This window comes from Scophthalmus maximus, chromosome 17 (assembly GCF_022379125.1).
Source record: "Scophthalmus maximus strain ysfricsl-2021 chromosome 17, ASM2237912v1, whole genome shotgun sequence".
NCBI lineage: Eukaryota > Metazoa > Chordata > Actinopteri > Pleuronectiformes > Scophthalmidae > Scophthalmus > Scophthalmus maximus.
In genome coordinates, this window is record NC_061531.1 from 12,116,224 (window position 1) to 12,137,480 (window position 21,257).

Sequence of the window (21,257 nt, forward strand, 5' to 3'; positions counted from 1 at the left end):
ATTGGTATAATGTGAGAAAAGCGCCAAATCCTCACATTTCAAATGCTGGAATTAGTTGTGTGTTTTTTTTGTTTGCATTTTTTAAGGATTAATTTCCATTCATCAGTTTCACAACTAAATTCGTAGAAAGTGCAATAACATTCATTGGATGTGAGTCGAACATTTCGGTGCAGGGGAGATTATAATTCCTGTTCACCACCTGCGTGTCTCTGGGCTCGTGTGCACATGTATCCATTTTCTGGCAAAAGGAGAGGCAACTGTTGCTCTTCCAAACTTGCGCATGTTTGTCTCTTTCTCTGGGGCCAGACGTGAAGGTCAGGGAGCTGCCAACATTTTAACAAATTCCAAGTCGTCCCACCAAGAAGCAGATTCTTGTCGCCACCTTTTCCAGTCCGTGTCACATGTTGTTGAACAGGTAGGGTTTGATGGACAGGAGGAATGCGGGCTGAGGGATTTGTTTTGTAATGGCAGTCCATTCTTTAGGTGTTCTTAAGCAAACAGAGCAGCGCTATGTCCTGTTTTCACGGGTTTCACACGTCACTGTTCAAACTCTCAAACAGGCTTGTCCCCGAGAGTACATGGAGGAGAGTAAACAGTGCTCTAATACTTCACCATTCTGACCTTCTGCTAACTTGATACACACACACACACACACACACACACACACACACACACACGTACACACACACACACACACCTTTTACTAATGCAATCAAGCCATGCGGTGGCAAAAGGATGTGTAAAATGTTGATTTTAATCTTGGATTTTTGTGGTTTATTTGTTATGCAACTGAATAAAGGAAGCAACAAAGACACAGATGATGCTGACGCAAACCAAACCTCAAATGTGTATCTTCTGTCAAAGTGCTTCAGCCTTTCAGGCTAAATCCTGTGAGCATGTGAATCCACCTGATGCCACCGACACAATCCAGCTCAGCTCAGCTTTAATAGTTAATTAAAATACCCCCCAAAAATAAGAACCTTTAATTGTGGTCAATGAATGACTTTCCATTGTATGCTTGACAGGAAATGGCACGTTTTCTTAATTTTTTTGTGCAACACGGCTCTTTTAAACTTGGTTGGTGGTTGATTTGTCCCGTTGAGGTATGAGTAGGAGTCCGCCATCTCAGGCGCCGCGGGCCGGCCCTAGTTGAGTGCTCCTTTTAATTTGTACGGGTCAAATCCATGGAAAGAAAAGAAGAAGAAGAAGAAGAAACGGCGGGAATTCTGTGGGAAAGTTTGAACGCTCATAAAATGATGGATTTTCAAGTGCTCCCCAAATTCCAACATGAACGCATTGAAACAGTGCAATGTCCAGTTTTATTAATGGCATGGAAAAATATAGAGGAAACATGCAGTGCTCCCTGGTTGGTGCGGAGGACGGTGTCTCGCGGGTTGATTTAGTTTATGTAAGCATGTGCGAAGTCGTTAGGGGTGTAAGTGTCTGGACTTGTGTGTCTGCACTGTACTGCCAAGCTCCCCGCCATGTTGTCCTTTTGTACAAATAGAAAGGAACCAAACACCTACCGCTTGCGTAGCTCCCTCTGTGATGCTCCCCTCGCTGTTTTTTCTCTCTTTTCTTTTCCAGCTTGTTTTTAAATAAGTCTCCGACGTACAAGGGCATTTCTTTGTGGTTGTGTAACATGATTTGAGGGCGAACAGAGAGCGAGAATAAGACGAGAAGGGGAGAAGGGGAAAAGAGAGGGAGAGGGGGTTTGTCTCGCGGGGTTTCATGTCCTCCTGTGCACTCGTATTTCTCTGCCCGCTTCGCAGTTGTGCGTCGCGGGCTTACCGTCGGCCTCCTCGGCTCTTTCTGTCATGCGTGGCGTGCCTTAATCTCTCTTGTGTACTGTAAACCGCCCCTAATAACCCTGCACACGATTAAAGCAAACGTCTTAATAGCGGCCTGCCTCATTATCAACTCGCACTGGGATAGTGAGCGGTTCGACTTCATCCCTGTAGTGTGGCCCACGAAGGAGCCAGAGAGCGAGACAACCCTGCATAGTTGTATCTTTAAGGAATAATAAACAATAAGCCCGTGTGCTTTTTCTCATTTACAAAAAACAAAAATGAAAAGAATTGAAAAGATTGTTTGGCATTTTACATGCCATAGTACTCTCTCATGATCCCCCCCTGCATAAGTTTGCTCTTCTTCAGTCCACGACAGAGACAGAGTCAGCAAGGAGGAGTGCAGGATGGAGGGCAGGGACTTGCTCTAGAGGGTGCTGTTTACTGAGGAAACGTGCTGGGCCTCCTCACTTCCTCCCTGCTGCTCTCGCTAAATCTGGATGTTTTGGGGGTTTTTTGTGGGTTTTTTGCTGTCTAACAAACGTAACGCTTTAAAAACATCTTGTCGGCGGAAAAAAAACATCTAAATGTCTCTGTGCCGCTCTTTGATTTATTGACAGATGACAGACACACTGTATATACAGTGTATGTATTTGTATAGTATGCATTCAAAATTGATGTATCAGAGGAGAGAAGGTGAGACAGAAATATAATAAAAAATGAAATGGCAAATTCCCGAAGGAAAGATTTTTCGTTCTCCGAAAGATTGTTGCGGTATTGTTCTGCGAGGCGTCTCGGATATTATGCCATTGTAATCCCTCTCTGTGTGTGTTAGTGTGTGCCCTTCTCACCTGTGGCTCTCACCCTATACACACACACACACACACACAAATGCCTGCAGATGTTTATACACGTTTCGAACAGCCCACGAGGACGGATGATGAGCCGTCAGTCAGACCTCCACTGGCAGACTGGAGATGGGGAGGAATGCGTCCGTAGCCGTGTCATGGCTACACCTGTGCTGTCTGTGGTTTCCTGCGGCGGTATTGCAGGGTGTAATCCCTAACATCGCCTGTGTTTACGCTTGTGTTTTAGTTACAGGCCTGATACTCGCATGCTTTGGAGCTTAGACGGGACCTCTGCTTCACTTACTCCTCAGCCCGGCCCAGGGGCATCCTCCCCAGCCTGCCACACACAGGGCCGATCGCCGGCATGCACGGATACAGTCAACAAACACAGTAGCTTTACGCATGTCATACATCCATTATTCACTCTGTGCACACCGAGTCAAACGTACATGAATAGAAAGGCATCATCTTTTTGTCCATTGATTCAGTTCTGTTTGTTATGTATGAGGCCATATATCCTCAAATTCTGTTCTGAAAATAGAAAACACAAGTTTTTTTTTCCCCCTGTGGATTCGCACTCGGATCACCATAATAGGATCATTTTAAACTGTGGTCGTTTTTCTTATGTACTCCGAGTATTTGAGGAGGTCTTTTTTTGTTGTTGTTTTATATGGTTAGCATTTCGTCATGAGTGACGCGGGCTGCACCTCTGAGCTCACGAATGGGGAGGGGAAAGTTCCCGTGCCAGGGGCTGAACTCATTTTTTTATTTTAGTAAATATGCTAAATTTAGAGCGCGGCCGCGGCCAGAAGTTCGTCCCAAGCTCCCTGAATGACACACCTTTCGAGAAGTGACTCGCAACATCTGGTTTTTTTATCACGATCGCACTTTTTCCCCTTGTTTTTGCTCTGTCTCCCCTCTCGTTTCTCGGACAGACGCACAATGACTGACGCAGTCCTGTTTTCAATTCGTAAGGTTCCTTGGCAAGATCGATTATAGACAGTGTCCTCATTCCCACTGAGCGAGGCTTCAGCGGGGTGTTTGTGAAAACACTGCTCTGACGTGAGTAGCAGCGGAGCCAGTAACAGGTCCTCTCTGCGAACACACCCTCCGCACGCAGCTGCCCAGGAGAAGCTCTGTTGTAATGGTGGCATTTTAAACCCTTCAAAGCATGATGGCCAATTAGATGATGGAATCTGGTTTGCCATTCTGAGGGGAGCCGTCCCGGCCATGACAGTGCATGAAGTTACGCGGCAACTTGTGCTGACTGAGACAAAACCGAACACTGTGCAAAGTCTAGCCCAGCATAAGTGCAGCGTTGAAGCCTTGTGGTCCCTCTTCTGTATGAAGTGACGTTGACGAGATCCACCCGTCCGTCGGCCCTCTGGTTTTTTTTTTCTTTCCCCCCCTGACCCATTATTGTCGAGCGGCACTCTGCTCCACTGTAAAGCGGTCGGCGTTTTGGATCCTGGTCCTGTGGGCTGAGGCTTTCAACCGTTTTCCATTTGTACCTCACATTACATGCTCTAACACGGCTTCCCCTAAATGAACCCAGCTGTACAAATGGGGAGCGAAGAGTTAACCACATATAGCGATGAAATACTATATATTCAGTGCGTGAAGTGACGTTTGTCCTCCTTTTGATTTTTTTTTTTTTTTTCCGCAGAGTGAACGAATCCAAATTCCGGGAAAAAGAAGTCGGCCCTTAATCGCTGCCCAGGGATCTTCTGGTGAGTATATATGTTTCTTATACACTGTTTGCTTGTCAGATGTTGTGAACCACCGCCATCAGTTGTCATGTTATGTCCTTTTATGTTCCGTAGTGTTTGGCTTTGTAGCTCCGGTGGCTCCGCCACATGGGCCTAAGCCTTCTATCTAACACAGTGGATGAATGCCCGACGATCTCTGTGTTACCGTGGTTTCGGCCTATAAAACTGATGCAACTGCTATTTTACTGCTGGCACCATTAGTAACCAAATGTTGTTAAGTATTAAGCTTGACATGATGAATTTCGACAGACTTTACTGCGAGAGGTTTGTTGTGGTGTGCTTAACAGATTGCTCTCCTCTTCAAATTGGCATCTTAACACAAATCATTTAATCACGCTGCTTCACAAAGCCACAGCCATTAGTTATGTTTTGTGACTGTGTCGGAGCCTGTGGTACTCGGTGTACTCAGCCACTCTCCCACATCCAATCAACCCCCAGCTCCCCGTCCACCCTCCCCACTAGTGCCCCTCATGCCTTACTCCAGCTCTCAGCCGGTGCACCCTCTACCAACCAGTGTGTGCCTGTCAGCGTGTCACCCCAGGGTGATGCCCCTCTCTCAGACCCTTGGAGCCCTTTTGACTCCGCGGCACTCCGTGTTTGCCCAATCATTTGGGAGCCGGATACGGGGATGAATTGTTAACTACAGCAGGTCAGCCTGTGCCCCGCAACCCCCCGGCCCCCCGACCTGCTGTTGACTCATCTCCATGGCAATGGGGCAGGAATTTGTTTTCTCTCATGCGTCCGCTGCCAGCCAGCCCCCCCCCCCCCGATTCTCTTCATCTTCTCCGCCTATGAGCGTCCAATCAAAAGGCAGCTGGAGGGAGTCACATGGTCAGGAAGTGTGGAGGGTGCGCTCCACCGAGTGGAGCTCGGTGCTGTCATCGAGGCTTCGCATTTTCTCCCTGCTGGGAACGAAGGCCTGTGAAGAAGATGAGTGTATTCGTTTGGTGGGAGCGTGAGCACAGTCACCAATGATTCCCTGACACACAAAGGCTCTCAGTCGTTTTTTAAACACTCACACAAGATTCACTTAGCAAACATGCAGACACAGGTTTTGAGAAGGCTACGCTCTTTGTGGGCCCTATGTGGTTCATAGTGTGCAACTTTTCATAAACTTATTCCGAATTTAGCTGCTTAAATTATCCTCCTGCATCCATTGCGATGGCCTTGGTAAGAGATGTTCCGATACCGATTCCGATACCTGGGCTTTGCATATCGGTGAAACTCCTTAAAGACGTGGTATCGGACTGGTACGGAGATTCACGTACTCGCCGATGCCCGGTGTGGCATTTTCGGCACTATCTATCGGAGGCATTTCCAGTACTGGTATCAGAATCTGAGCGTCTCTAACCTTGGTTTTCTAGCTATTTGCTGCTATGCAGTGACGAAGAGAAAACCATAAACAGAGCGGGCCTGTCATGTACTGTACATGGTAGTTATGTACCAGCCCATGCTTCACGTAACACATCGATGCAGCACAGAGACACCGATCTCCTGCATCCCTCTGTGGTACAGTGATTTCTGTTGTTGACAATGCCGCATGTGTTTCTCTGAAATTGATTGGTGTTTTTGTTTTTCCTTTTTCCTCTTTCTGAGCCAATCCGGTCCTATCTTTATACTAACACAGTTTTGCGCAATCCAATTCCCATCATTGTCTCAACATATTGACGAGCTCAAGTGTGTGTATGTGTGAGTGTGTGTTTGTGTGTTTGCCTCCACATGCGTTATTTGCTTAGGGCAGGTGAGTGTTTGCCTACCTGTCTTCCTTTAGTAAGTGAGTGTTTGCCCAAGGAATGCACTATGTCCGATTTGTCACTGACTCTTATTGTTCAGCTCATCCAACTGGTGCCTTGAGGTCGAGTTGCGCTGTGCCCTGGCAAGTGAGAAGTATGTGCCTTTCATCCCCCTTTTCCTCTTTTACTCAGTGTATTTGCACATGTTCACTTCTTGAATGTGTGTCGTGGTGGAAAAGTATTCAGGATGGTAGACGCATTTGGAGTGAAAATGAGAGGGGTCCGGTCTTGCATTGAGAAAAGTAGAAAGTGAATTATTAAGTTGATCAAGTTGAATGTCACCGACTTCAGAGAATTTTACAAAAGCCGGAACGCCTGAGCCTTGCTTCTGCTCAACGCCGTCACAGACAAAAGTCCGTGTTTGTTTTGTACCCGGGCCACTTGAAAGGAAATTAATTCACCGGTGGTCTTCAAATATGCGTTACGCAAGCTCAAGTGAGAGAAAAAAATAAATAGCATGACGTGAGTGATAAGAGTTAACCAGTAATATCCCATACGTAAGAACTCTGAGGAGCAAAGCCGGCTCCCTCGCTTTGTGGTAATGAGGAACCCTCAGCGAACTAATCCCACCCACCGCACTGGAGTGGTTAACGGAGCCATTACTGATTTCATGTGCAACTTTTCATGCTTAGTTATCACCAGAAAGTTTAATCTTTAATATTCAACACCTTAAATAGCAAGTTGTTTGTTTGACCTTTAGTCATTACTTGTTTATTAAGTCATGTGGATTTCTGTGGACATCTGTGTATAATGGCACATGTGTGAATGTATAAGTCCATCTGAATCTGCGTGCATGTGTGTCTGTGTGTGTGTTTGTGCGTCTGTCATCCTGTGCCACCATCTGGGTGGTCCTCATGGCTGGTTTGATGGTAATCCCCCTGTCCCATAAATCAGTGTCCGGAGTCGGCCCGGGAGCTGATGCTGTGTGACCACTGGAGCGAGGGGCTTGAGGCACTAAGCCGAGACCCCAACTGCTGCCCTGCCCTGGCCTGGCCACACGTCAGCTCTCCACACCACCTTTAAAATAACTTGTCACGCTTGGCTGACTTTGGGAGACGGCCTCCGCTCCGGGAACACATGAGCCACCGACAGTATAAGCCGCAGTGGAACTGGAGGGCAACCCCATAAACTCTAGTACCAGAAGATATAGTTTCATGATTTACAAACCTTGAATGGTTTGTACACGAGTCCAAAACCTTCCTCTCAATTGCCATTCCATTTTTTATTTTCAAATTTTCAAATGTTTTCAAATGTGTTTGCCAGTAATACAATTTGTTTGTTCTGACCAGTGGCTAACAACCCGAAGTGACTTGTGATAGCTTCCCAGAGAGCTCCCCTGAGTTCAAATGTTTCTGTCTGACTGAAAGTGCTAAGATTAAAGGCATATTTTAGTCTTTGTAGGGACTCCACCGCTCTCCGAGCACGCGGAGCGAGGATGAAGGTCCGTCCGAGCAGTCTGGCTTGCATACGGCTCTCCACTAAGCTTTTATCTAGGGAGATTGGTTGCAGCTCTGTCCACACTCAGCTCCCGGGGAAGTGCACAGCCCTGAGACCTGTGGCATTAATAAAGATAATGCTGTTTGGAATAATAACAGTCAATTCTGCCAAATAGAGGAGAGAGACAACAGACAGAAGTGTAGGGGAACACAAAAGAAGCCATGATGAAAGGCTGAAATAAGGCCTGTGCACCTCTCCGGCTCTCCTGTGGGAACTGATGGAAGCTTTATCAACATGCTCACACACCAACAGCACTGAGTGGGACTCTTCCGATTTTGACCCTTGGGTGCCGTGATGCATAAATGCAATTTGTTCTTTTGTCTGCCAGGATCACAGAGGGAGAGCAGTGACTTGTCTTTCTTTTTATTCACACTCATTTTTTCCCCCCTCTCGCTCCCCTCCTCCTTTTCATTCGCTCCATTCTATTCCCCATTGCCTACAGTGAGTGCAATTTAGTTTGATGAGCAGGTGGTCTTTTTTGAGTCTCACAGTGCTTTTGGCTCCCACCTCTGGCGTGTGGGCCTTTCAGTTGGAGTCAGTCATGTAGGCCAGGATTAGAAGGGTGGAGGAGAAAGAAGGAGGAGGAGGTCCGGTAAGAGTCTTGGTATTGGCGACCTCAACGCCCTGCAGTCAGAACCATGCAGAGTGCAGATTGAAAGAGTTATTTTGTTGCGAGAGCTCTCAGCTGCTCCCCAGATGGCTTTTGTGCTGGCCAGGGACATGCTTAGGGACATGGTTAAAGCAAAGGAGTCCTTCAGGCTCGGCGAGTCTCAGGGCCCAGCAGGTAAAGCGCGGCAGGCCAAACAGACAGAGAAGAAAGAAGACAAAGCATTGTCGTCTCTGCACTTTTCCACCTTGACACTGAACAGTGGACCGAAACAAAATAAGTGGATTAGAGCGAAGGGAAGACTGCACTTCACTTCTTAAACAAATCACAATCACACACATCCATATACAGAGCGATATTACGGCCTCCGAACATCCACCTTTATTATGACTGTGGACAATTTGCATCTGATGTCTCAGAGAGGAGATGGAGGAAACATGCTGCATTTGCATTTCCATTGGACGCCCTTTCTCCCATAGTGTGCACTATTTCCTCGTTGCAGGAAACTGCACTGTCTAAATTACAACCTGCTTTCACTGCTCTACCTTTGATCTCGGTTTCATCACACGCTGCTAATTAACCAACCCTGTTACTACTTCGGGAATTTATGGCCCATTACTTTATCGGTCCAACATTGCTCTGCAATAATCCCCATGGTGATGCCCAGACACGCAATCAATATTTGTCAATAATGATAAGCAGCTCTGACGTCTTTGTCGGGTTGTGTAAGAAAAGACCCATAGGAACCCTTTTTCCCTTGAGCATGAGGGTTCTGTACCCTGGTTCCAAACCTTTAACAAAGTTGGTTTGGTGAATGGCTGTTTTCCTGATTTTTGACAGTAGTCCAAATGACCACACTTTGTTTTGATCATGTGATATTTATTTTCGATTCATTTAGTTAGAGAAGCCTAAAAAAAGATGGGATATTTATTCCCCAAAAAGCATGCACAAAAAAAAACCGCATCAATTAATTTTGTTCATAAATTAAAGGCTATTTCAGTCAGAACATTAGGGGACTTTTGTTGAGGTCTGAGCTGTGAATCAAATCGGGACAAGTGATTTGTTGGACTGCTCTGTTCGCCGTTCTGGGTTTGTCCCCCAAGTGTTTTTCATGGAGGTTTGACAAGTGGTTGCTTCTACTTGCTTTGATAAACAGCAGGGATTGGATCCAGACCCTGTTGTGCTCTAGCTGGGGCCCGGGGGGCTTGTAACCACGCAGATGAATGTTAGTCATTTGTTTATTATTGGTGATATTTGCCTGCTCCTAATCCCTGGTCAGATTAGCCTTGATGTGTTCCCCATCCCACCTTTTTCCACCATTGCAGTTCCTTGACATTTATTTTGGGGGTTTGTTTGTATGGGCAATATGAGCGCGCGCACACACACACACACACACACACACACACACAGGCAATGGCATGATTCTGGGCTTGTGCGTCCATGCATTAATGCTTGTTGAAGAGTGTGTGCCATTTCATATGTGTCGCTGGGAGATGTTTGCCATCAAGGTGCAGTTGGACAGATATCCCATGTAGCACTGTGATCAGTACCAATAGTAAAACTCTGTTACTGTGGCTGATATTTTGTCCCACGCCAGGGCATGTTGTGCTGAGGCCGGTCTATCTAACAGTGTCTGGAGCTCCAGAAAGTGGAAACTCTTAGAACCCTGTAGGAGCCAATTAATCAATGACACGGGATGTCAGTGTAGCGTCATCGGAAATTGGAAATAATTGACGTCACAAAGAAGGAGAAAGTGGTCAGAGTGGTGCTTGTGTGTCTGTCCCACGTGTCACGAAGCTGTTTGGCCGATAGTCACCTGGATCAGAGAGGGAACGGGGTTTGCAGAGCATAGCGAGCTTGTCCAGGACGACCTTTAAAGAGCTGATCCAAACACTACATGAATCTGTTTCTAGTTTCAAAACACCGCTCATCAACATGCCATGATTTTTCTTCCCCGCACACAGTGACTGTGTGGGTGAGAAAGTCCTTCAAATCTGCACAAACAGTTAGGTCCTGCTCACAATCCCCTGCTCCCCATATCCTCCCGCGAACATAGACAGAAGCAGAGACCAATTTTTTAACTGACAGACGTATAGCATGTAATTATCTATGTTTATGTGTGTGGGCTTAGAGGCCAAAAGGTTAAGAATGATAGTTCATAACTTTTTTGGAATGCTTGACTTAAACTTGTCTGGGTGAGAAGCCCATCTCACTGGGTGGAGCAGTCGCGAGTAATTTAGGTCACATCCGAGTCCAAGTCACAAGTCAAGATGCAAGTAAATAACACAGCACTTGAACTTTTTTTCACAGCCAACCTGTGTTGAAAGTTCTACATAGCTAAGACCAAGTCCTTTCCATTGGACCAGTACTCAAATATTCAAAGTGATTGTCTTCGGGCAGTCAAGTTCAAGTCATGATGTTTGTGCCCCGAGTTCTAATTACGACGAAACCCTCAAACACTAGATGACTAGATCAGCCCGCTAAACTACAGAGTAGAGACACTACTTTTGGGTGGGAGTGACGGGCTGAATATTTGACCCTGCCTCTACATCCTTTCTTACCCTGCACAGAAAGAAGTTTTACTCACTGCACATGGAAGCTCTCCTGCTGAATCGGTCACAGCTGAACTTCATGGGGTGTTGCTTAATTGGCAGGTTTTGCTACGTGCAGATATGCTCCACTATGCATATCTTCCTCAAATGTCCCTCGCACTATTTGCCTTTATAAAGTGTCCTTTAATTGGCTGCACAGTCACAGTCTCCTGCTTTAACTGTCCCCCGTGGTACCTGATTATGGCCTATTTGACCCCCACAGCCCGGGGGTGAAAACCTCATATTTACTCCGAAACCAGCTTTAGTTTTCAGTCTAACCCTGCCTTCATCTCCTTCTTCCCCCCCCCCCCCCATCTCTGTTTCTGTTTTGAGTTTTGAAGGAGAACTCTATTCATAGGGACAGTATTGGGCCTCTGAGAAGCTAAATCTGCTTGGTTTCAACACCTTTTCATTTTCACTGTTTGTGTCTGCCAGCCTCAGCCATGCTGTGCTGTCAACGTGGTAACATGCCGGCCTCCTCAGCCCCAAAGACAGGGCCTCGACAGACCCGGCATTAAACATCCCGTCTCGGGTGACCTGATCACAAGTTGACCGCTCTAGGTACAGGTGTGAACGCACTCAAAAAGCACTGAGGACACATATATCGGCCCACATTCAGCGGCGCTCTCGGCCACATGCGGCCCCATTCTTTCAGCCGCGTCGAACGCAAATCCCTCAGCCACATTGAAGGCCTCGTCTCCTCAGCTGACGTCCTTTGGCTCGCCACAGTATCATAATGAACCAGAAATCTTTCACACTCATCAGTGTTTCCCCCGACGTTGATTTATTTGTGGCCAACGCCACAATCCACATCGACCGCCTTTTCTGTCATAGCCGGAATGCCTAGGAACAACAATCCATTCGGTCAGTATAAAGTGAAGGGAAGTTAAATCCGATCACCAGTGGTCACTCCAAATGTATGTGGTGACATATTCTAATACCAAGTGTGAACTGACGCTGTCCACTAGTGATTGGATCACCCAAGTTGCATTTTAATGTTGGTATGAACAGGATGCAATTCAGTCTGGAGAGGACCCTGACTAGCTCATCTGATAGATCTCTCCCTGCACACTAGCCTCTTCCAACTGGGCTGCATCAGCAATACTGAAAGACCTGCAAGTACTGCGATCCCACCGTGGGGTGTATGGGTATGGCTTCGGCTGCACTACACTTTAATCCCCTTCCCTTTTAACCACAATGGGAAACATGTGCTTACTCTGTGTAGGGTACAGGCCCACCATGGTAGAAGGTTGTTTACTTTTGCTCCAAAACTAACACTTCACAGCTCCCGTGACCACTCCTGGTCACTACTTCTACTCGGTTGAAAAGATAGGTAGAAGATAACTTGGGCGACATCTTCTCATTCTTTGCCACCGTCGCTTCCGAACACGGTCCCCTCACTTCTCACCTTGTAAAATTCAACACACGAATTAGGTTTTTTTTCCACAGAGTGTTTACTAGGGGAGCAGGGTTGAGCTGTCTAATTTGTGTTATTAAAGAGCTGCTTGATGTAACTTTGTCTATCCTCTTAAATTTCCATTCTAAAACTGGAGTTTGGGTCAACATATGACACTGATGATTTCACCTCTCTACTTCTTGGTGCGAGAATGAAGCTGTACCTTGTCAAAACTATAACCAGAATAATCCCCCATTTAAGGATTTTCCATATGTTTGGAGTATATTACATTGCTTTAGATTTGTTCCGATTTGTAAATCCTCAAATTTAAAAGATGCTATGGACTGACGTTACTATGGTAAAAAAATAAACCTGCAAGCATTGCATTCATATGCTGTGCTGTTACAGAATTTAGGCCGAAAACATGGATGTCTAAAAAAAATTTTTTAAAGAAAACGTTGTCATTTGTTAATGATTAATAACTTGTTTACCAACTTCTTTTCAAAAAAAGTATAAAATACTTTTTTAAACTAAAAACCAATGGCTATCCGGAAAGTTCCAAATCTCAAAAGTTGTTATGCTTTGGAAAATGATCGGCAGTAATATTGGTGAGGGTCAAAGCATGTGAGACCACCAGTACAATAATTCATTGTCCAGTTACTGTAAAAGCAACCAATCCACGGCTTTGGTGATCTCTTCCCAACTCCGGGCCGGTGGCACTATGAAGGGCCTGGCCTCTGCAGGTGTGAGAGTTGATCTGAGGGATGAGTGAGCTCTTCCTGGGGTAACAGTAGCCTCAGCCAGCCTTCCCCGGTTGACCTGCCTAAATCTGCCCTGTGCTGTCGTCTTATCTGAGCATCCAGTGCAATCTAACCCGGGGCGCTGTCCCTCTGCTCCTCCGTTCCCCCCGCTGCTTGTCCCCATCGCAACTCTTCTCGGATGTCACCGTGGAGAGAAAATGACCCGCTCGAGTTGAACTTGAGTTGGGCCGACTGACAGAGTCCTGACACCCCATTGTAGCCACAACTATCTCAGCTTCCTGCCACCCACAGCTTCCCACCCTCTGACCTCCATGCGATCAAGGGCAGAATGAATATGAACACTGAGACAGTGGTGGTTGTTTTTCTAGACTGACGAAGAAGTAATTTCCTTAAAAAGTTGTGAAGGCAAATGAGATGTGGTTTGTTGGTTGGGCCTAAGGGACATGCTGATGTAGTTGAAGGGCTTTCTGATTAGCAGAGGGGGGAGTTAAAGTAGATCCTGTTGGGACAGAGGCTTGTTCATCCTCCAACTGTCTGGGTATGATTAAGCGAGTCCGCATCGCCAGCCAGCACACTAGCTGCTTTTGCGCTGTGATTTAGAATGAAACAGTTGGAGCAGAAAACTCGGGTAGCTTGCACATCTGATCACTAAATGTGCAAAGATGTCAAAAGTGTTCTTCACCGTAGAAGCAAACAGGTATTTACCTACTCGCCGTGTGTTACACCTCTCACTGTTGTATTCAACCGTTCATGTCCCTTTTTAATTGCCAACTCAGGCGCTCATCAGTAACGATACATCAGTGCTTTACTAGCTTGAATAGGACTTGGATAATTTGTGAATCATCTAACATTTGCAATTCTGCCAAACACATTATAAACGTGTTTCCACATGTGCTCATTCCATAGCGGAGCTGCCAAACAGCAGTCGGGCGCTGCTGAAAGGAGGCTTATCACAGCCCCCTATGATTTTCTTTGACAAAGACCTTGCGTTGTTTTGATCTTATTCGAGGGCATCTGTGTTTTCATTTTAATTGTGCTGTATGTAGTCCATACATGCAGTATATTTACTGCAAGTTTAAAGGCACATTTTGAGCCTGTATTTCCGGGCCCGGCTGAGCAGGTTGCGTACATTCACAAAGACGAGAGGTTTTGTGGGGCGAAATCTGATTAAGTTGTGTCTGTGTGTGTGTGTGTGTGTGTGTGTGTGTGTGTGTGTGTGTGTGTGTGTGTGTGTGTGTGTGTGTGTGTGTGTGTGTGTTTGTGTTTGTGTGTATTCATGTGTGTGTTGAGTTGAGTTGCGTGGACCCTGAGCCCTGAGCTTTAAATGTGTGTGTGGACTTGCAGACCTCAGCTTGGGGATGTAATCTCATTTGCAGAAAGGAACGGGTCATTTCACATGACTGGTTTAAAGGACCACTGGCGCAAGGTTGTGCCAGTGCCCTGTGTGTGTGTGTGTGTGTGTGTGTGTGTGTGTGTGTGTGTGTGTGTGTGTGTGTGTGTGTGTGTGTGTGTGTGTGTGTGTGTGTGTGTGTGTGTGTGTGTGTGTGTGTGTGTGTGTGTGTGTGTGTGTGTGTGTGTGTGTGTGTGTGTGTGTGTGTGTGTGTGTGAGCTAGGCAGAAAGAGAGAAAAGAGAAGGCTTGTGTTTATACACCTACAAGTATTTATTTGCTTTTCACAAAGTGAGCTGCAGAAATATGAGCATTTGTTGGTGTACGCCTCTAAACAGTAGAAATGGAAAGGTGTCGATGTTTGCTGTATGGTTGAAGAAACCAAAATGCTGCATTTATTCAGTTGTTCCTGGTTTTAAATGAGATTTATTTGGGAAAGGTTACATGAAAGCAAGGCCACCGCAAATTAAGAGTCGATTACGCATCTGGAAAAAAGTACAGCTCTGCTTCAGACTGCGACGCAGGTTTTGTTTGCAACCTTTTGTTTACACATCACATATAATCAGAGCTTTATTTTGAACTAATGGACCATCAGAAATTATATCAAATAATTGAAATCATCCTATAGCCTCAGCCCTCTTTAGAGGAGTGCTAGGATCAAATCCCCTGAAAGCTTTGCCTCTGAATCCTCTGTGCTTTTTTTCCTCAAACATTGTTTGTTGCTGTTTTTTTCGGGGTGGAGTTTCTCAGTTGTGTTTTTCGGAGCTGGATGTGGTCCATCATGTGATTTCCATTGTGGAGTGGCCGGAGGAGACGACCTCAGTTGAGGAAAGGGAGCATGCATGGGCATGTGTTTGTGTTGCATCTGGCCTTGTCAATGCATGCAGGTTGTGGTCCATCTGGGGGGTCGTCAGTTCCGGTCAAGCTTGTCGGGCGTGTCCGTGTCCATGCTTGTCTACACGTCAGCATGTACAGAACTCGTGGGCTGTGCATACGATCTCTCGCTGCAAGCGCCTGTCTTTTCCCGAGAGGTGCAGATGTGTGTTTGTGGCGTTTGGCTGTGTGTTTCCTCTCCCATGTGTGGAGCGCTCATAAGCAGGACGATGCAGCAGGCAGGAAGCTCTGATCCCATCAGGCGTGTCAGCAGGGGCAGTTTTTCATAAGGTAGTAATCTCACCACACAAAGGGGTGTCCAATATTAGAGAGAGCCCCTACCTCTGAGCTAATCAAGACCTGACCAACCCTTCTCCGGGCTCGCCAACCCTGTAAACATTACCTCATCCGGAGGCTTAGCCTAGCCGCATGCAGCTCCAGCCTGCTGGTGTACATGATAACTCACTTAGCTCAGTACGATAGCTAGAAAAAAATGGAAATTATGAGAGGGGACATAAAAGAAATGGGATCAGCACACAACTACCTATGGTGCCCGGTGCCAGGGAAAGGTATTTTAAAAGGGAGAGGAAAGAAAGAATTATTTTACCATGTCCTCCAGAAACCCTGGGAAGCAATTTGCCAGTATTCAGTTTCTCTCCCTGCCGTCCTGTTATTGCTGTTTTCCCCTCAACTCTTGGAGCCTTCAACCTGAAAGGAGGTTCTTCAGTTCAGGCTTTGTGTCACTCGGAAACAGTGCATTTGTTTCCAAGGTAACAGGTCTGGGACAGTTAAACTGAGGGGAAGCCGAGAGCACCTTTGTCCGTCAATGGATGAAGAGGGACCCGAGCTATCATTGGTCCAGACAGCACAGCTTCATCAACATGTCTGTATGAGGAAACCTGCAGGTTTCTGCCCGAACCCGTTGACCTCATAAAATGTAAACCAACACACCAAGTCAATTTTAAATGGTACAATAGAAAAGCCACTTTGAATGCGTCCATCCTCCTGAACAGAAACCTTAGATTTACATAAAGCAGAGTTAGGGTGATGTGGCTACTCCAGGTTTGGCTTTTTAAACGCTCTGTGAAGATACTGGAGAAGGTGTGAGTCATGTGGTCATTATAAAACCAGCGACAGCCTTAGAAATAATTCATGGGGCTGAGTGTTACCTAAGCCTGAGTAAAAAAGGACCTTTCCTAGAATTCGATGGTGAAGCAGTGAACATTGCATTTGCGCAGTTTCATGCAACATGATTATGTTAATTCATGTGGCCGATCGTCACAGGCTGCATATCTCTCAGTTTAATCATGTGATCATCCAGTTCTTAAAAGAAAATTACAGGAACGTCAAAATAAATCACGCTATTTGTTAAGTAATGCAGGTTTGAACACATCACAGAAAGAAACTATTATCTCCCATTGTATTGTAGAGGAATAAATATTTGTTGGAGTGTTAACGCAAGTTTAGGCAGAGCTGGACTAAATTAAATCTGATTCCTCTCTTTTTTTGGGTCGACTTTTGTGTTTACACACGAATGAGCCCCTCTCTAAATCATTTCATTTCCCCATCCTTCATCTTTTACAGATGATCTCAGACGAGCACCAAGACGAGGCTGACTAATGGAAACACGATCTCAAGAGATTCAACAGGTAGGGATGACTCTGGCTTTTGTTTGATCGTCTTTCATTCGAATATATGATGCTCACTGTGCAGTGTTATTATGGACACTGACAGTTGCTATAAACAGTCAGACCTGGGTACATTCACTGATCAAACAGAGATAGCAGTGATAGTTCAGGTGTATTAAGGTCAGACAGGATCAGGGTGGTGGCACTGGCTTTATGCCCATGTAAAAAAAAAAAAAAAAAGTGTAACTGAAGACATGACAGCACGGTAAAGAATGCAGTTGCACAGAGATATCACTTCAAACACTGCTTCTCTCAGGAGCCTCAGATCCTTTCAATGGAACTGAATGAAGATATGCTTTGATGGCCCACCACGGAGTCGGTGGCCTTCAAATAAACCCGTTGACGGGATTGTGCGCGGCAGCGAGGCATGCGCTGCATACGTGCGCCTCTTGGGGTAGCCGTGGGTGTTCTCAGTGGAGGTCAAACATGCTTGACCCCGACATGAGTAGTCTTCTTCTGTAAACTTCATGCTCGCGTTATCTTCTTGTATTTCTTCTTACCTGGGTCCCTCAGTAAATGAAGCGTGTGTGTGTGTGTGTGTGTGTGTGTGTGTGTGTGTGTGTGTGTGTGTGTGTGTGTGTGTGTGTGTGTGTGTGTGTGTGTGTGTGTGTGTGTGTGTGTGTGTGTGTGTGTGTGTGTGTGTGTGTGTGTGTGTGTGTGTGTGTGTGTGTGTGTGTGTGGATGGCAGGGAGCCAGCCGCCAGGTACAGTAGATGTGCTGATGAGGGAGGGAGATAGGGGACGGCCTCTGTCGCAGCCCCAGGCACGGACAGGCGCACACGGGCAGGCTGCCGCTCAGAGGCAGGTTGGGACCTGGTTCTGTATGCTGATGCTGCTCTACTGGCTCTGCTCCAGGGTGAGTCATTGGAGAGAAACGTGGGAAGGGAAAACCCAGAATGGAGGGCAAAAGGAGAGACCAGGTACAAGGAAGCTAGTTGAGAGGTGTAGCTGAAAAAAGCGCATTAACCAAAAATGAGTGTAAACAGCGTTGTAAATAAAACTTAGAGGGTGGTTGTAGTTTGGGCCAGGGGAAGCAAGCCGGAAATAGACAATGATGTGTGAGGCCCAAGGGAAGGTGAGCGAAGCGCAGGAGGAGGGAATTAAAGAAAGAGAATGAGGCCATATCCTGTGCACTGGTGGAACGTGACTCTTTGCAGGGAAACCGGCTCAGATGTGCAGACAGGCAGAAAGAAGATGAGAAACACTGATGGATGACTACTTATCCTTTGACATGTTTTTCCTTCCCCGGGCCAAGAATGGGCAGGACGGGCCGGTCCTGCCACTCTGCTGCCATGACAACCACAGGGCTGAGTGGATGGTGTGTAGGGGCAGACAACATTATGTCATTGCGTGGGAGGTTGTACGCGCAAAAGCACAGGTAAAGCAGAGCAGAGGTTGACAAGAGGCCACCTGCCTGCATTACCTCACCTCGGGATGTCCTGACGTTGTTGTGAAAAAGCAGATGTTGTACGCAGATACAACGTATTCATCCAGCTGTTTTTCTGGATATAAATCAGTTCTCCAATCTTCTACCTGATCAGTTCACACATTGGTATTCTAGACAAACATGATGTTTTATTTCTTTAGTCATTGGAATCAGACATATCTTTGTAATCCGGATGTTTCTTTTTGTCTTTTTTTGTGGGGGGGGGGGGGGGGCGGAAACAATACGACAGTGACATCTTAATTCTGGTATTGGATTGAAAAATAATAGCAACAGTGAGGAGGCCTGGTGATTTGTATCCGCATTGCTGGAAGCAAAGCACATCCTGGATTTTGCCACCACATTTAATGTGATAATTTGGGCCGTGGACGAGGCTCTGGGTGGTTCATCTGCAACTCCTTTGTGCCACTTTGAATCCTCCAGCCCGTTGTGTGTGGAAAGTTTGTGATAGCAGCCAAATCTGTTCTACTAAAGGAATCAGCTGAGGAGAAGTTTGCGTTGATCGGTTCTGGGTGTTTTATGAATCGCTGGTTACTTGAGGTAACATTTACCTTTAATATTACAAAAAAAAGGAATGCCAGCAAAGCCTCTAATTTCTTCAGAATGGGTATGAGAAACATGTGTCAATGTTAAATCTTCAAGTGGTTGTTGGCCTCAGTGAGTCATTAGTTTCTGTATTATGTTTCTAGGATCATACTAAGTCCTGGCTTGGACTACGGACCAGCACATCCTGCAGCAGATGTTTGCTCTTGGCACGGCTGCCGACAGCATGAGCTCCATCACTGACAATCTTGCGCTCAGGATCCGCGCCAGCAACTTGGACTTGAAGAAGCTCTGACATTAACTCAGCTGGACAGTGGAGTGTATTCTGCTACTCCGACATCATGGAACAGATCAGTCAACTTTGTCTGGAGAGATGCTCAGTAGGAAGGCCAAATCAACGAATGTGCCTTGACCGTGGCTACCACAATGGACCTCCATATTATTTGACTTTTTCTAAATTGAACCTGGATTAATATTTTCCTGTATATGCATCTGCTTTTGATATCCAGCGCTTATTCAGACTGTTGTTCATACAGTGCACCCTAGTTGTGACATTTACTGTGTTATTCTGGGACAAGTACCAACGAGCGCTGGAACTGTAAATGGAATAAAATCAGATGTTACTTTCATTTCTTAAGACTATTTTTGCAAACTGATGGCAGCACTTACACTAGCGCAGGCACACATGAAGTTTATGTGAAGAGCGCAATAGATGTCTCCTGTGGCGTAAAACAAAGGAATACATGCAATCAAGATCAATGATGTCAGAAGGATTACTCAGTCACTGGAAATGTACCTTTATCATGAGATCTTCGAATGGCGTTTCACAATGAAGCTATTATCATCAGGGTGCTGATGAATGCTCTCTTACCGACACTGCATTTCACTGTGACACATTGACAGCCTGTGTGTGGTTAATAATCCTGTCAAGCTGCTTATTTTCTTGATGATTTGTTGCTCTGTAACTTTCGCTGTGTCTGTGAAACCTCATTTGCAGAAATTAAAAAAAATAAATACACCCGAGCCTTTGTCTATTTTGTTATTGCAGTTTCAGATCTACCAGATTATTAACTGATAAGATGATTTCACGGTGTTTGTTTTACGTCTGCAAAAGTGTCTGTGCTGTTATTGTTAGTCATGTTAGCTTCATGACTAGTTTGGCCAGTATTTGCCAATCTGTTACACTTGAATTATAGACTCACTCTTTATTATTTTCCTTTTTTTCAGGCAATGAGATGCAAAGTAAAATTATGTTATTTAAATATTAATAAGCTGAAATGTTATATTGAAAATCAGAGCGTTTTGGATCAATTTTAGGTGCTCTAGCACAAAAACATAATTTACCTATTTCACAAGGCTATTTTCCTAAAAAAATATGACATCATGGAAAATATGAATGCCTGCTGAGTTTAGTTTCAGTTAATCGTGAATGCAGGATGTTGACAGAAGTGTTTTAATGTCACTTTCCAGATCAACACGGGTCAAACTGCAGGGAGTTTTTACCATACTGTGTTTTAAAAAATCCCCACAACCCCTTGTTTTCTACAGAAAGACATTCCTGTGTACACTAAAAAAAAGCATTTGTTGCTTTCAGTTTGTTTGAGTAAGGTTGACAATTCAGCGGTGACTTCCCATTCAACTGTCTCTCACTGTCAATTTCAGCTGCGATTCAATAAGGTTTGGCCAAGGGGGAGAAGCTGCAGGGGGAGGGGGGTGTCGGCGTGAGAGTGCGGGGTAGTGGAGTTGCTAAGGGGGTAATTATTCCTCAAGGGGTTGCTTATTGTTGTCTTTTTCTCTGCAATAAAACAAAGACGACCGGTCTAGTCTCCATTGCAGCGGGCACAGGCTTTCATTTCTGCGCTTGACAATGTCCTGACAAGTTGTTCAAAGCATCATATAGGGATCATATTAAGAATCAAATTTGTGGGGGACAAGGTCATCACCATCTGAAAAAGAAAATTGGGTGTGAAGGCCCCGGCGCTGATGTGATGGAAGTTGAGCTTCATGACATCCTTATAGCCCTGCTTACGGTCAACAACATTAGCATGTCGACAATGCACTTCCCTGCTTGCTTGCCCCCCCCCCCCCCCCCCCCCCCCCCCACACACACACACACACTTTTTTTTCGCACACATACACAGCTCAGGGGAAAAATGACCTCTCTGCAGCTCTCAATTCACTGCACTTCTATAGCCCTGAATGGATCGGCTCAACAAAGGGTGACATAATTTTCTCAGGGTTTGATTGGCCCCCTCCATGCTACAGGATGACAT

The 21,257-nt window shown here is 45.8% G+C and overlaps 1 long non-coding RNA gene across 3 annotated transcripts in view; it reads left to right on the plus strand.

The window, feature by feature from the left end:
* The window catches only part of LOC118288985, a 98,117-nt gene extending 78,115 nt beyond the window's left edge, over positions 1–20,002 (plus strand). For all 3 annotated transcript variants that reach the window (XR_004785969.2, XR_004785971.2, XR_004785972.2), the window contains 4 exons: positions 4,302–4,365; positions 16,895–16,959; positions 17,687–17,853; positions 19,131–20,002. This is a non-coding gene — a long non-coding RNA (uncharacterized LOC118288985). The remainder of the gene's footprint in view (positions 1–4,301; positions 4,366–16,894; positions 16,960–17,686; positions 17,854–19,130) is intronic.
* Positions 20,003–21,257: the final 1,255 nt, after the last annotated feature.